Source organism: Triticum urartu, chromosome 4A (genome assembly GCF_056163025.1).
Source record: "Triticum urartu cultivar PI428250 chromosome 4A, HENAU_Tu73, whole genome shotgun sequence".
Lineage (NCBI taxonomy): Eukaryota > Viridiplantae > Streptophyta > Magnoliopsida > Poales > Poaceae > Triticum > Triticum urartu.
In genome coordinates this window covers 507,844,371-507,859,798 of record NC_141876.1, presented here as the reverse complement: position 1 = coordinate 507,859,798, position 15,428 = coordinate 507,844,371, and the positions used below count along the sequence as shown (strand labels likewise).

At 47.5% G+C, this 15,428-nt stretch overlaps 1 long non-coding RNA gene across 1 annotated transcript; it reads left to right on the top strand.

The window, feature by feature from the left end:
* Positions 1-596: 596 nt before the first annotated feature.
* Positions 597-2,494, top strand: LOC147976339 (uncharacterized). Its single transcript, XR_015602132.1, has 2 exons — positions 597-1,238; positions 2,268-2,494. It is a non-coding gene; the product is annotated as an uncharacterized LOC147976339 (long non-coding RNA).
* Positions 2,495-15,428: the final 12,934 nt, after the last annotated feature.

The window sequence follows — 15,428 nt, the reverse complement described above, 5'->3', positions numbered from 1 at the left end:
ACACTTCTGCACAAGAACATCTCTCGTCAGATCCAGCGAGTGGGACAAGACCTGCAGGCCGACCTCCTCCACCCTTAGGCTTAATTTGGATGCTAGGGGAGCTATTCCCAGGGAAGAGCCCCCTGGGGCAAAATCATCTCTTATGCAAACTGACATCCTGTGGAAAATGAACATCCTCATTTGGCCGACGGTAGACCTAGGAAGCCCAAACCGGGAAACAAAAAACTGAAGAAGCGGAGAGCTAATTTTTTGATTAGATGTCTCGTTGTTGTTCGTCGAAGGAGACAGGAGCCACGAGGGTGTAACGCCCCCGGACACATCAGCCGGTGGTCGTTACTACTGGCGGGATCTAGACTGGCCCACAGATCAATACTAGTCTTTTCTGCGTACTTTGTCCTCACTCGTGCGCACCCGGGAGCAATTTTCTGGTCGATCACCCATCCTGAAACTACTCCAAGCTGAGCACGCTTAACTTTAGAGTTCTATCCGAATGGGCTCCCGGAAAAGAAGGATTTCCTTATTGATATGAGTAGTCTATCATCCCTGTTAAGCCAGGCTATCACAGAGGGGTAGTCCATCTCACGGAAGTACGACACCTGGGCAGAGGAGGGGCAGTCGCGGAGAAGCTCGAGAGGATCTGAGTTAGCGTCATCAGCTCACCGCTTCTCGTGGATTTCCTGCCCGACCTATTGAGATCAGGAAATCGCTCACGGGGAATGGCCGTGGAAAGGGCGGGGGTCCCTCCCGACAGTGCGCTACCAAATGGCGCCTTGGGCAGCCCGGGGCGAAGTCGGCCCGTGGCTTCCTCCCCCAGGGAAAAGGCCAGGATCCCCCCGGGATACACTGCAACCAAATGAGGCCTTAGATGGCAGCCACGGTGAACGGCGGCACGCGGGTGGAGGAGGCAGCAGCCCGCCTCTTCCTCCATGGAGACGAGGCCGGATGGGCTGGCGGCGAGGCTGACGGATAGGAAGAGGGCGTTGTGTGCACGGAGGAGGAAGCAGCCGCGCCGCATGGGGACGAGGCGGGATGAGCTCACGTCGAGGCTAACGGTCAGGAGGGGGAGGAAGCAGTAGAGCAGAGCAGGCAGCAGTCGCGCCTTTCAGCATGGAGATGAGGCCGGGGGAGCTCGCGGTGAGGCTGGCGGACTGGAAGGTGGGAGGAGGCAACGACACGGGAGCACGAGGCGTACAGGACGACCAAGCTCACCCGGCATCGCCATCAGGTACGACATCGAGGTAATATCCGTACCCCTCGCTGTACTAATCCCTGAATAATTGATTTGGTTGGTGCTGAGATGCACACATGAAACTATGCGGATCTGTAGGTGCCATGTTCTTCCTGGATAGAACAATACTTGTATGAAGGAAATTTTAATTATCATAGGAGAATAATATTTGGTGATATAAAGTTTTGGTATATTCCAAACTGATTGATCTTGGATTTACATAGTTCTAAAAAGAAATTTGGGGAGTACAACTTGAAATGAGAACAACAATTTATTATCTAAATCATGGCTTTTTGACTTGACGGTACATTGCATTCCACTGGGGATAGTTCCGTATGAACATCCACATCTTGAGAAATTTGAATGATTGATTTTGTTCTAACCTATACATCTCTAGATATTTGGAAACCAAGTCCTGGTTATATTGTCCAGTAGCTGTGAATGCAATGCATCGTCGACCCTGCGCCACATGCCATCGAATAGCAGAATTCCCGAGCTCATCTTACCCCAACGTCGTTTGATTTGGATAGGTTGTCTTCTTCGATTATCGGCGATATTTGTGTTATATTCTTCAGTGACTTGATTCCAGTAATCCCGTGAAGCGTTTTCATTGCCAATAACAAAATCAGTGGGAACATTTAACCAAGAATTTACCTACTCAACTCAGAAAATGTTGTTAGGCCAAGCTTTTCATGATATAGTAACTACTAATAATTAAACAAATGACTTACCAGGCATAGATTATCCTCTTCGGTCCATTGTAAGTGTATGTCTCCGATGTTGGCATGGTCGATATCCATTGAAAGATGTGATGTGTATGAACAAAAACTTGCATCAGATTTGAGTAGGATTGTGCAAGTGTATGAGCAGAAATTTTTGGGATGGGCGTGAAACTGGAACTTGCAACTAGGACTATATATAACGAGATAGCTTTACTGCATGCATGATTTAGTTAGGCCTATTTAACCGTGTATGACCGAAAGAATGGTTGAAGTAACTTGACATATTTTTTTCTAACTTTATCTCACTGTGCTTTCAGGTTTTAAGATTGGGATCTTTGTCCCTGTTGGACCAGCTTGGCAACCACAAGCATTTCATTTTTACACATTTATTTGTATCAATGTCCCCAAAAAATTATTTTGTATCAATTCAATTTTTATTGTAAGTATTTAGGTTTCATGCAGATTTATAACAGATAAACAAGCTCTATAGTTTATTGTAGATTATTATTGTGCGTGAAGAGGAAAGAAAAGGATTATTTGTCCAGTTGCAAAACTAAATCAGCTAAGTTAGTTGAGTAGAGCTGGATTTTAGTACAACGACCAGCTCAGTTTGTTGAGCAGTTGCCGATTTGTAGCGCTCTAGGTAGCGCCCGCTGCCAGATCCGAACGGAGAAAAAGGCTCACGTGAAAAACAAATAGGCTAAGCGCTCGGCAACTGGCTTGGCATCGATGCCAGCCCAAATCCTGGGATCAGGGGAACCGAAAGATCGGGGCACCGATGCTTCGGTTCGGGTCTCGGTTGATACTGAACAACTGAAGAAGATAAAACTGAGGCAAAGAAGATCCAGGAAACATGACAACGGCAAAGATTCATTAGCGATGTCTGTTGGAGAACGCAGTAATTTCAAAAAACTTTCTAGCACACGCAAGATCTATCATGGTGATGCATAGAAACGAGAGGGGAAGAGTGTTGTCCACGTACCCTCGTAGATTGTAAGCGGAAGCGTTATGACAACATGGTTGATGTAGTCGTACGTCTTTACGATCCGACTGATCCTAGTACCGAAAGTACGGCACCTCCACGATTTGCACACGTTCGGCTCGGTGACATCCCACGAACTCTCGATCCAGCTGAGTGTCGAGGGAGAGCTTCGTCAGCCCGATGGCGTGATGATGGTGATGATGAAGTTATCGGCGCAGGGCTTTGCCTAAGCACTACGACGATATGATCGAGGTGGATTATGGTGGAGGGGGCACCGCACACGGCTAAGACAGTTGTCTGTTGTGTGTTCTAGGGTGCCCCTGCCCCCGTATATAAAGGAGCAAGGGGGAGGCCGACCGGCCCTAGGGCGTGCCAAGGAGGGGAGGAACCCTCCTCCTAGTAGGAGTAGGATTCCTCCTTTCCTAGTCCTACTAGGAGGGGGAAGGAAGGAGTGGGAGAGGGGAAGGAAAGGGAGGCGCCACCCCCTCCTAGTCCAATTCGGACTCAAGGGGGAGGGGGCGCATGGCCTGCCGTGGCAGCCCCTCTCTCTCTCCATTAAGGCCCATCTAGGCCCACTAGTTCCCTGGGGGGTTCCGGTAACCCTCCGGCACTCCGATTTTCTCCAAAATCACTCGGAACACTTCCGGTGTCCGAATATAGCCGTCCAATATATCAATCTTTATGTCTCGACCATTTCAAGACTCCTAGTCATGTCCGTGATCATATTCGGGACTCCGAACAACCTTCGGTACATCAAAACACATAAACTCATGATACCGATTGTCACCGAACGTTAAGCATGCGGACCCTATGGGTTCGAGAACTATGTAGACATGACCGAGACACGTCTCCAGTCAATAACCAATAGCGGAACCTGGATGCTCATATTGGTTCCTACATATTCTACGAAGATCTTTATCGGTTAAACCGCATAACAACATACGTTGTTCCCTTTGTCATCGGTATGTTACTTGCCCGAGATTCGATCGTCGGTATCTCAATACCTAGTTCAATCTCGTTACCGGCAAGTCTCTTTATTCGTTATGTAATACTACATCCCGTAACTAAATCATTAGTCACATTGATTGCAAGGCTTATAGTGATGTGCATTACCGAGAGGGCCCAGAGATACCTCTCCGATACACGGAGTGACAAATCCTAATCTCGATTTATGCCAACTCAACAAACACCATCGGAGACACCTGTAGAGCATCTTTATAGTCTCCCAGTTACGTTGTGACGTTTGATAGCACACTAAGTGTTCCTCCGATATTCGATACTTGCATAATCTCATAGTCATAGGAACATGTATAAGTTATGGAGAAAGCAATAGCAGTAAACTAAACGATCATCGTGCTAAGCTAACAGATGGGTCAAGTCAATCACATCATTCTCTAATGACGTGATCCCGTTCATCAAATGACAAGTATTGTCCATGGCTAGGAAACTTAACCATCTTTGATTAACGAGCTAGTCAAGTAGAGGCATACTAGTGACACTCTGTTTGTCTATGTATTCATACATGTACTAAGTTTCCGGTTAATACAATTCTAGCATGAATAATAAACATTTATCATGATATAAGGAAATATAAATAACAACTTTATTATTGCCTCTAGGGCATATTTCCTTCAGTCTCCCACTTGCACTAGAGTCAATAATCTAGTTCACATCGTCATGTGATTTCACACTAATAGTTCACATCTTTGTGTGATTAGTTCACATCTTCATGTGACTAATACCCAAAGGGTTTACTAGAGTCAATAATCTAGTTCACATCGCTACGTGATTAACACCCAAAGAGTGACCATCTTTTGCTTGTGGGAGAAGTTTAGTCTACGGGTCTGCAACATTCAGATCCGTATGTATTTTGCAAATTTCTATGTCTACAATACTCTGCACGGAGCTACTCTAGCTAATTGCTCCCACTTTCAATATGTATCTAGAATCTAGATCGAGACTTAGAGTCATCTAGATTGGTGTAAAAAGCTTGCATCGACGTAACTCTTTACGACAAACTCTTTTATCACCTCCATAACCGAGAAACATTTCCTTAGTCCTTTAAGGATAATTTTGACCGCTGTCTAGTGATCCACTCCTGGGTCACTATTGTACCCTCTTGCCAAACTCTTGGTGAGGAACACAATAGGTCTGGTACATAGCATAGCATACTTTATAGAACCTATGGCTGAGGCATAGGGAATGACTTTTCATTCTCTTTCTGTTTTCTGTCGTGGTCGGGTTTTGAGTCTTTACTCAACTTCACACCTTGCAACACAGGCAAGAACTCCTTCTTTGACTGTTCCATTTTGAATTACTTCAAAATCTTGTGAAGGTATGTACTCATTGAAAAATATATCAAGCGTCTTGATCTATCTCTATAGATCTTGATGCTCAATATGTAAGTAGCTTCAGCGAGGTCTTTCTTTGAAGAACTCCTTTCAAACACTCCTTTATGCTTTCTAGAAAATTCTACATCATTTTCGATCAACAATATGTCAGTCACATATACTTATCAGAAAGGTTGTAGTGCTCCCACTCACTTTCTTGTAAATACAGGCTTCACCGCAAGTCTGTATAAAACCGTATGCTTTGATCACTTTATCAAAGCATATATTCCAACTCCGAGATGCTTGCACCAGTCCATAGATGGATCACTGGAGCTTGCACACTTTGTTAGCACCTTTAGGATTGACAAAACCTTCTTGTTGCATTGTATACAACTCTTTTTAAGAAATCCATTAAGGAATGCAGTTTTGACATCCATTTGCCAGATTTCATAAAATGTGGCAATTGCTAATATGATTTGGATAGACTTAAGCATGCCTACGAGTGAGAAAATCTCATCGTAGTCAACATCTTGAACTTGTCGAAAACCTTTTTGCGACAATTCGAGCTTTGTAGATAGTAACACTACTGTAACACCCACGATGCGGCTATATATCCCACGTGTCGAGGCACGACTTAGAGGCATAACCGCATGGTGGTTTAGTCACAAGTGGGGTAATCTTCACACAATCCCATTGTAACGCCCTCGATGCGGCTATAGCTCCCACGTGTCGAGGCACGACTTAGAGACATAACCGCATTGAAAGCAATGTCGCAAGTTAGGAAATCATCACAAACATCCCATGTAATACATAATAAAGGGGAGAGACATAGTTGGCTTACACTCGCCACGTCACATCAAAGTACATAAATAACATGCATCATACAAATCACTCATGGCCCGACTACGGTGCCAAATAGAAAAGACCCCCAACATGCGACAAGGCCCTGAATCGATAACCCCAACTAGGCACCACTACTGATCGTCGGGAAAAGAAACATAATAACGCTGAGAGTCCTCGTCGAACTCCCACTTGAGCTCGTACTCGTCACCTGGAGCGGAATCACCTGGACCTGCATCTGGAATTATAGTATCTGTGAGCCACAGGGACTCAGCAATCTCGCACCCACGCGATCAAGACTATTTAAGCTTATAGGAAGGACAAGGCAAGTATGTGGAGCTGCAGCAAGCGACTAGCATATGTGGTGGCTAACTTATTCGCAAAAGAGAGCGAGAAGAGGAGGCAAAGCGCGAGCGAGAAACTAGAAGGAACAACCTGCGCAAGCATTACTCCAACACCGTGTCCACTTCCCGGACTTCGCCGAGAAGAGGCCATCACGGCAACACACTCAGTTGATTCATTTTAATTAACTAGGGTTCAAGTTATCTACAACCGGACATTAACAAATTCCCATCTGCCCATAACCGCGGGCACGGCTTTCGAAAGTTCAATCCCTGCAGGGGAGTCCCAACTTAGCCCATGACAAGCTCTCATGGTCAACGAAGGAAAAGACCTCCTCCCAAGACGTTCCGATCAGACTCGGTATCTCGGTAACTCAAGACACTTCGACAGGTTAAAACAAGACCAGCAACACCGCCCGAATGTGCCGACAAATCCCGATAGGAGCTGCACATATCTCTTTCTCAGGGCACACTCAGATGAGACTAGCTACGAGTAAAACCAACCCTCAAGTTTCCCCGAGGTGGCCCCGCAGGCAGCTCAGTTCGGACCAACACTCAGAGGGAGCACTGGCCCGGAGGGGTTAAAATAAGATGACCCTTGAGTCTGCAGAACCCAAGGGAAAGAAAAGGCTAGGTGGCAAATGGTAAAACCAAGGTTGGGCATTGCTGGAAAAGCTTTAATCAAGGCGAAATATCAAGGGGTTCCCATTATAACCCAACCGCGTAAGGAACGCAAAAATCCGGGAACATAACACCGATATGACGGAAACTAGGGCGGCAAGAGTGGAACAAAACACTAGGTGAGAGGCCGAGCCTTCCACCCTTTACCAAGTATATAGATGCATTAAAATAACATAGTAATATAGTGATATCCCAACAAGCAAATAAGTGTTCCAACAAGGAACGGCTCCAATCTTCACCTGCAACTAACAACGCTATAAGAGGGGCTGAGCAAAGCGGTAACATAGCCAATCAACGGTTTGCTAGGACAAGGGTAGGTTAGAGGTTCAATCATGCAATTGGGAGGCTGACAAGCAAGTGGTAGGCATCGTAGCAGTGGCAAAGCAAAAGAGCGAGCAAACTAGCATAGCAAAGATAGTAGTGATTTCGAGGGTATGATCATCTTGCCTGCACAGTTGTCAGAGTTGACTGGATCCTCACAAGCAAACTCAACGGGCTCCTCGGTAGCGAACTCGTCTCCCGGCTCTACCCAACAATACAAACAAGCAACAAGGATACAATCAACCACGTGCAAGACCAAGCAATATGATGAAATGATGATATGCTATGCGGGATGCGATGCGGGATGCAAAATGCAAGATATGACAGGAAATGCATGAACCTGGCCTCAACTTGGAAAACCAAGTGTGAAAATGGATAGAGGGGATGAAATCGCTTGAAAACAATATAAAGATCATTGGAATCGGAGCTACGGTTTGGAAATGGCAAGCGTTTTAAGATATGACACCGGTCTGCGATTTACAGCAAGTAGGCATCTAAACGCAACGAAATGAACATGCTACAGCCACCAAACATGAAAACAAAATGCATGGAAGTGATGTACACAAGATGGTTAACAAAACTCTAGCACTGAGCCATAGGCAAATTCATCCATTAAGAGGTTCAAACAAGCATGGCAAAAACGCAAATGCAAAACAGATTCCAGACTTAGTGAAAATAACACTAGCCTGAAATTCCAGATCACGATGCTCTCTTTGGAGCAGCAAAACAACATGATAAATGACCTGAACATGACAAGTAAGAACATGGCATGGAGCTACTCAACAAGCTTAACAAAACACCCAAAGTGACCTGGGGCCAAAAGGGTTCACAAAATACTCTACCGAGCTCACGAACATGGCTCGAACACAATCAGTTTTCAGACTTAGTGAAAACTGAGACATGCTGAAATTATAACTCACGAAGGCATGTAAACGAGCTCGATGCACTCACTACGGTGCAAGTCATGGAAAGGCAAGCATATATCCAGAAAGAAGACACAATATTCTAGCTACACATGGCAAGAACAATGGCATAGCATGCATGTAACACTAACGGTAGCATCGGCAAAATCGCAAACAAGTTGACGATCTGCCCAGATTAACAACGAAGCAAAAGTTGAGCTCGATTGAGTCAACCTAGAGCACTCCATATATGCAAACAAAGACATGGATGGATAGATCATAACATAAATATCAAAACTCCCTTACTGATCATCCTCAAAAGAGGCACGGATCACTAGGAAACAAGCTGGACATATAGCATCACGAACTAAAATATCCCAGACTTAGTGAAAATCACTAAGTCCCTGAAATCAGCAATCTCAGGTACCTCTCTTCGCAAGCTTGCACAAGACAACACACACATCCTAAAAATGCATGGGTGGCACCTCTGGAAAGAAGACAAAATGCTTAACAAATCATCCCAAAGGGGCACAGGCATATCATGCATGGATTAAACATGGCAAAAATGACAAATGTGCATGATGAACTAACGGATCTGCAATTTAACTCACGAAGCCTCCTTCTAACAGCATTTTGGGCATCAAGATGACCTCAAATGCAAATGATGCAATGGAATGAAATGATGTACATGTCGAGGCGAAGATTTTGATATATCATACGCCCAAAACGGAGCTACGGAGGCGGAGATACGAGCAGTCAAACATAGCATAAAAAATTAGGGTTACAGGATGAAAAGTCAACCGGGAGGATTTAGATCTCAGATCCACTGTTCAGGCACTGTAGCAGCCGGGTCGGGGCACGCCTCCCGAGGTGACGCTGGCGAAGGCGGGGACGGCGGCCGGCGGGGGCGGCGTCCGGTGGCCGGGACGGCGGCGCCGGGCGGTGGCGGAGCCGCGGCCACCGGAGATGGCAGCGGGGCGGAGCGGGGTCGGCGCGGCGGCCCGCGGCGATGCGGCGACGAACTCCGGTCGGGGGCGCGGCGGCCCGTGGCGGCGGCGGCCACCGGCGCCGGAGGTGGCGGCGGCGGACGTAGGAGGAGGCGGCGGGGAGACTGCGGGCCGGGGAGGGCCCGATCCGGGCTGGCGGCGGCGATGTGGGCCTTGCCCACGTGGCGATCGGCGGTTGGACGAGGGACGCGGCGGCGGACGCGTCCGGCTGAGGGCGGACGTGTCCGTCGGTGCGGGGAGGTTAGTTAGTTTTTTTTTTAGGGTTTTGGACGGGGGAAGAGGAGATCGAATGGAGGGGTGTATATATAGGCATAAGTGGAGCTAGGAGAGTCCAAATGAGGTGCGGTTTTCGCCCACACGATCGTGATCGAACGCTCTAGGACATGGAGCTGAGTTTGGTGGGTTTTGGGCCAAATTTGGGGGGTGTTGGGCTGCAACACACACGAGGCCTTTTCGGTCCCTCGGTTAACCGTTGGAGTATCAAACGAAGTCCAAATGATACGAAACTTGACAGGCGGTCTACCGGTAGTAAACCAAGGCCGCATGGCAAGTCTCGGTCCAATACGGAAATGTTTAATCCCCACACACGAAAGAAAGTTAGAAATGGCCACCGGAGGAGAATGAAGCGCCGGAATGCAAAACGGACAACGGGGAAAATGCTCGAATGCATGAGATGAACATGTATGCAAATGCAATGCACGTGATGACATGATATGAGATGCAAGAAAACGAAAACAACACACGGAGACAAAAACCCGAACCCGAGAAATAAATATAACTTAATGCCGGAAACGGCAAGAGTTGGATACAAATATGGAAAGTATATCTGGGGCGTTACACCCATGTACTGAATAAGAAAGGGATAAAGAGTTGGCTTACAATCGCCACTTCACACAAATAACAAGTTAAACATACATCATCCAGAGTACAATCAAGGTCTGACTACCGAACCAAAATAAAAGAAGAAAACCCCAAACGTTAGATCCTCGATCGTCCCAACTGGGCTCCACTACTGATCAACCAGAAAAGACATAAAACATCGATCAAGATCTTCATCGAGCTCCCACTTGAGCTCGGTTGCGTCACCTGCACTGGTATCATCGGCACCTGCAACTGTTTGGAAGTATCTGTGAGTCACGAGGACTCAGCAATCTCACACCCACGAGATCAAGACTATTTAAGCTTATGGGTAGGATAGGGTAATGAGGTGGAGCTGCAGCAAGCACTAAGCAAATATGGTGGCTAACATACGCAAATAAGAGCGAGAAGAGAAGTAACGCAATGATCAAGAAGCTAGAACTGATCAAGAAGTGATCCTGAAACTACTTACATTCAAGCATAACACAAGACCGTGTTCACTTTCCGTACTCAACCGAAAAGAGACCATCACGGCTACACACGCGGTTGATGCATTTTAATTAAGTTAAGTGTCAAGTTCTCTACAACCGGACATTAACAAATTCCCATCTGCCACATAACCATGGGCACGGCTCTCGAAAGTTTATACCCTGCAGGGGTGTCCCAACTTAGTCCATCACAAGTTCTCACGGTCAACGAAGGATATTCCTTCTCCCGGGAAGACCCGATCAGTCTCGGAATCCCGGTTACAAGACATTTCGACAATGCTAAAACAAGACCAACAAGACCGCCCGATGTGCCGACAATCCTGATAGGAGCTGCACATATCTCGTTCTCAGGGCAACACCGGATGAGCACTCCATACAACTGAAACCAGCCCTCAAGTTTCCCCGAGGTGGTGCTGCAAAGGACTCTAGTTCGGACCAACACTTAGAGAAGCACTGGCCCGGAGGGGTTAAAATAAAGATGACCCTTGGGAACACGACTCCCAAGGGGAAAAGTATAGGTGGTGGTGAGGCAAATGGTAAAACCAAGGTTGGGCCTTGCTGGAGGAGTTTTATTCAAAGCAAACTGTTAAGGGGTTCCCATAACACCCAACCGCATAAGGAACGCAAAATCAAGGAACATAACACCGGTATGACAGAAACTAGGGCGGCAAGAGTGGAACAAAACACCAGGCATAAGGCCGAGCCTTCCACCCTTTACCAAGTATATAGATGCTTTAATTAAATAAGAGATATTGTGATATCCCAACATATCCATGTTCCAACATGGAACAAACTTCAGCTTCACCTGCAACTAACAACGCTATAAGAGGGGTTGAGCAAAGTGGTAACTTAGCCAAACAACGGTTTGCTAGGAAAGGTGGGTTAGAGGCTTGACATGGTAATATGAGAGGCATGATATAACAAGTGGTAGGTAGCGCGACATAGCGATAGAACGAACAACTAGAAGCAAAGATAGAAGTGATTTCGAGGGTATGGTCATCTTGCCTGAGATCCCGCAAGGAAGAAGAACGAGTCCAAGAAGTAGACGAACGGATGTAGTCGAACGAATCCTCACAACTCCGGAACAAAACCGAAGCTAATGAGAGAAGCAACCCGGAAAGAAGCAAGCAACATAGTAAACAACTGATACGTCCATTTTTCATCATGCTTTTATATTGATATTTATTGCCTTATGGGCTGTTATTACACATTATGTCACAATACTTATGCCTATTCTCTCTTATTTTACAAGGTTTACATGAAGAGGGAGAATGCCGACAATTGGGATTCTAGGCTGGAAAAGGAGCAAATACTAGAGACCTATTCTGCACAGCTCCAAAAGTCCTGAAACTTCATGGAAGTTATTTCCAGAATATATAAAAAATATTGGGAGAAAGAAGTACCTGAGGGGGCCCACACCCTGGCCATGAGGGTGGGGGGCACGCCCTACCCCCTGGGCGCGCCCCCTGCCTCGTGGGCTCCCTGGTGGCCCTCCGATGCCCATCTTCTGATATATGAGGTCTTTTGTCCGAGAAAAAATAATAAGCAAGCTTTGGGGAAGAAACTCCGCCGCCACGAGGCGGAACCTTGGTGGAACCAATCTAGGGCTCCGGAAAAGCTGTTCTGCCGGGGAAACTTCCCTCCGGGAGAGGGAAATCATTACCGTCGTCATCACCAACGATCCTCTCATTGGGAGGGGGTCAATCTCCATTAACATCTTCACCAGCACCATCTCATCTCAAACCCTAGTTCATATCTTGTATCCAATCTTTGTATCCAAAGTTCAGATTGGTACTTGTGGGTTGCTAGTAGTGTTGATTACTCCTTGTAGTTGATGCTAGTTGGTTTACTTGGTGGAAGATCATATGTTCAGATCCATTATGCATATTAATACCCCTCTGATTATGAACATGAATATGCTTTGTGAGTAGTTACATTTGTTCCCGAGGACATGGGAGAAGTCTTGCTATAAGTAGTCATGTGAATTTGGTATTCGTTCGATATTTTGATGAGATGTATGTTGTCATCCCTCTAGTCGTGTCATGTGAACGTCGACTACATGACACTTCACCATTGTTTGAGCCTAGAGGGAGGCATTGTGAAGTAATAAGTAGATGATGGGTTGCTAGAGTGACAGAAGTTTAAACCCTAGTTTATGCGTTGCTTCGTAAGGGGCTGATTTGGATCCGTATGTTTCATGCTATGGTTAGGTTTACCTTAATACTTCTATTGTAGTTGCAGATGCTTGCAATGGGGGTTAATCATAAGTGGGATGCTTGTCCAAATAAGGAAAGCACCGAAGCACCGGTCCACCCACATATCAGATTATCAAAGTACCGAACGCGAATCATATGAACGTGATGAAAACTAGCTTGACGATAATTCCCATGTGTCCCCGGGAGCGCTTTTCTTCATATAAGAGTTTGTCCAGGCTTGTCCTTTGCTACAAAAAGGATTGGTCCATCTTGCTGCACCTTATTTACTTTTATTACTTGCTACTCGTTACAAATTACCTTATCACAAAACTATCTGTTACCGATAATTTCAGTGCTTGCAGAGAATACCTTACTGAAAACTGCGTATCATTTCCTTCTGCTCCTCGTTGGTTTCGACACTTTTACTTATCGAAAAGGCTACGATAGATCCCTTACACTTGTGGGTCATCAAGACTCTTTTCTGGCGCCGTTACCGGGGAGTGAAGCGCCTTTGGTAGGTGGAATTTGGTAAGGAAAAATTTATATAGTGTGCTGAAATTTACTCTCACTTGTTACTATGGAAAATAATCCTTTGAGGGGCTTGTTCGGGGTATCTTCACCCCGACCAGTAGAGCAAAGAGTTGCTCCTCAACCTACTGAACCTACTGAAAATGTTTACTTTGAGATTCCTTCGGGTATGATAGAGAAACTGCTAGCTAATCCTTTTGTAGGAGATGGAACATTGCATCCTGATTTACACTTAATCTATGTGGGTGAAGTTTGTGGATTATTTAAGCTTGCAGGTATGCCCGAGGATGTTATCAATAAGAAGGTCTTCCCTTTATCTTTGAAGGTAGAGGCATTGACATGGTATATGCTATGTGATGATATGGGATCATGGGACTACAAGCGATTTAAATTGGAATTTCATCAGAAGTTTTATCTGTCGGTGTCCTGGGAACAGGGGTCCCCAGACTTGCCTGCCTGCGGCCCACGGCGTGGCTGGGCTGGCAGGTCTGTACGACCCATCTTCGTCGACAAGGCATTCAAGACCCTCGCTAGGGGCCAAGCCTCGTGAGGCGGACGACGCAAGACCTCCTTAGGAGTGGCCACGCCAGGCAGGCTCGCGAGGGGCAGAGAGATCAAGGTAGGGCAAACCTCGCGATGTCCTCATGATGTGAGCCATGACGATCGAGACCAGGCGGGCGCCAGGCGGGCGCCAGCACGCGCAGTGTCCTTATTTCCTCTTTGGTGCCAATGGGGCAAGCACATGCACGAAGTACCGAGGCATCAGGCAAAGGTTTCCGTATTGGTGCAACAAGACCAAGACCCGAAGGACGACAGGACGGAGGTCACCATGGAGCCCAAGACAGCGTCACCACCAGAGCCTTTAGCAGGCGAAGACCACCTTTTGTCAGGATAATTTGTACTAGCTGCCCCCTTTCGAATTGTCCGTTGTTGGCTCCCTTCCCGCTCAATATTTGGGGAGAGGACCAGGGCCTATATAACTAGAACTAGCCTCCATAGTAAAGAGGGGAGGAGAAAAAAGGGAGAAGAGAGCACAAGGGGACGAGAGACAAGTGAGGATCGACCTCATCACAAGTCCACCAAGCATAAGAACACCTCAACCTCAGGAGGCTGTTCTTCCCCTTGTAACTGTTCTTCATCAGCCCAAGAGGCAATCCACCACCACCACACTGGAGTAGGGTGTTACGCCACAACGGTGGCCCGAATTAGTATAAATTTTGTGTCTTTCTGTGCTGTGAGTTCGTTGAATTTGTCTACAAGATCTTAGAGAGCTAGGGCGCGGATCGATAGGGAGAAAACCTTCACACGCACCCCAGTGTTCGAACCTCAAGGGTTTGCTGGATTCGTGATCCGACATTTGGCGCGCCAGGTAGGGGTGCACTGAAGCTTCCTTCCGTCGCTCTGCGCTCCGTTACTTCGTCGTCTCCATGGCAGACGCGCGCCGTGCTCGTGCCGAGCGCCGGGCTGCCCTCGCCGCCCACATTGCTTAGACGGCTCCCGTCGGTGGGCCGCCTCATCGTTCCCCGTTGCCTGCCGCCAACGCCGCCACCGGCCCGGCGGGGAACGAGCAGCAAGCATCCTCGCTGCATCCCTCGGTGCGGCGGGACGGTCACACCACCACTCCATCGCTGACCCCGGTCGGTTCTTCTTCCCATGCATGGCGCATGAGCTCCTGCGTACCGTCTGGTCGACGACCTCTACGAGGACTGGCTCGACCGCATCGCTGAGCTTGTCCGCGTCGCAGGAGGCTCCCCTGCGCCATCCCTCTCTCCGCCTCGCCCTCCGCCAGCTACGGGCGACGTAGCTCACGAGCGCCTCCACCACCTCAGCCCCAAGATGGCGCCCTGGCGCCAAGACGCGCGGCTCCGCAATGCGACCCGCCGTGTCCTACGCCCGCGCGTGGAGAAGCTGTCAAGAAGTCCCTTGGCTGCAACAAAACGCTCTGCCGCTCCTCGCACCACCGTGCCAGGACCGACTGCTGCGACAAGCCCACGTGCCACCTGTT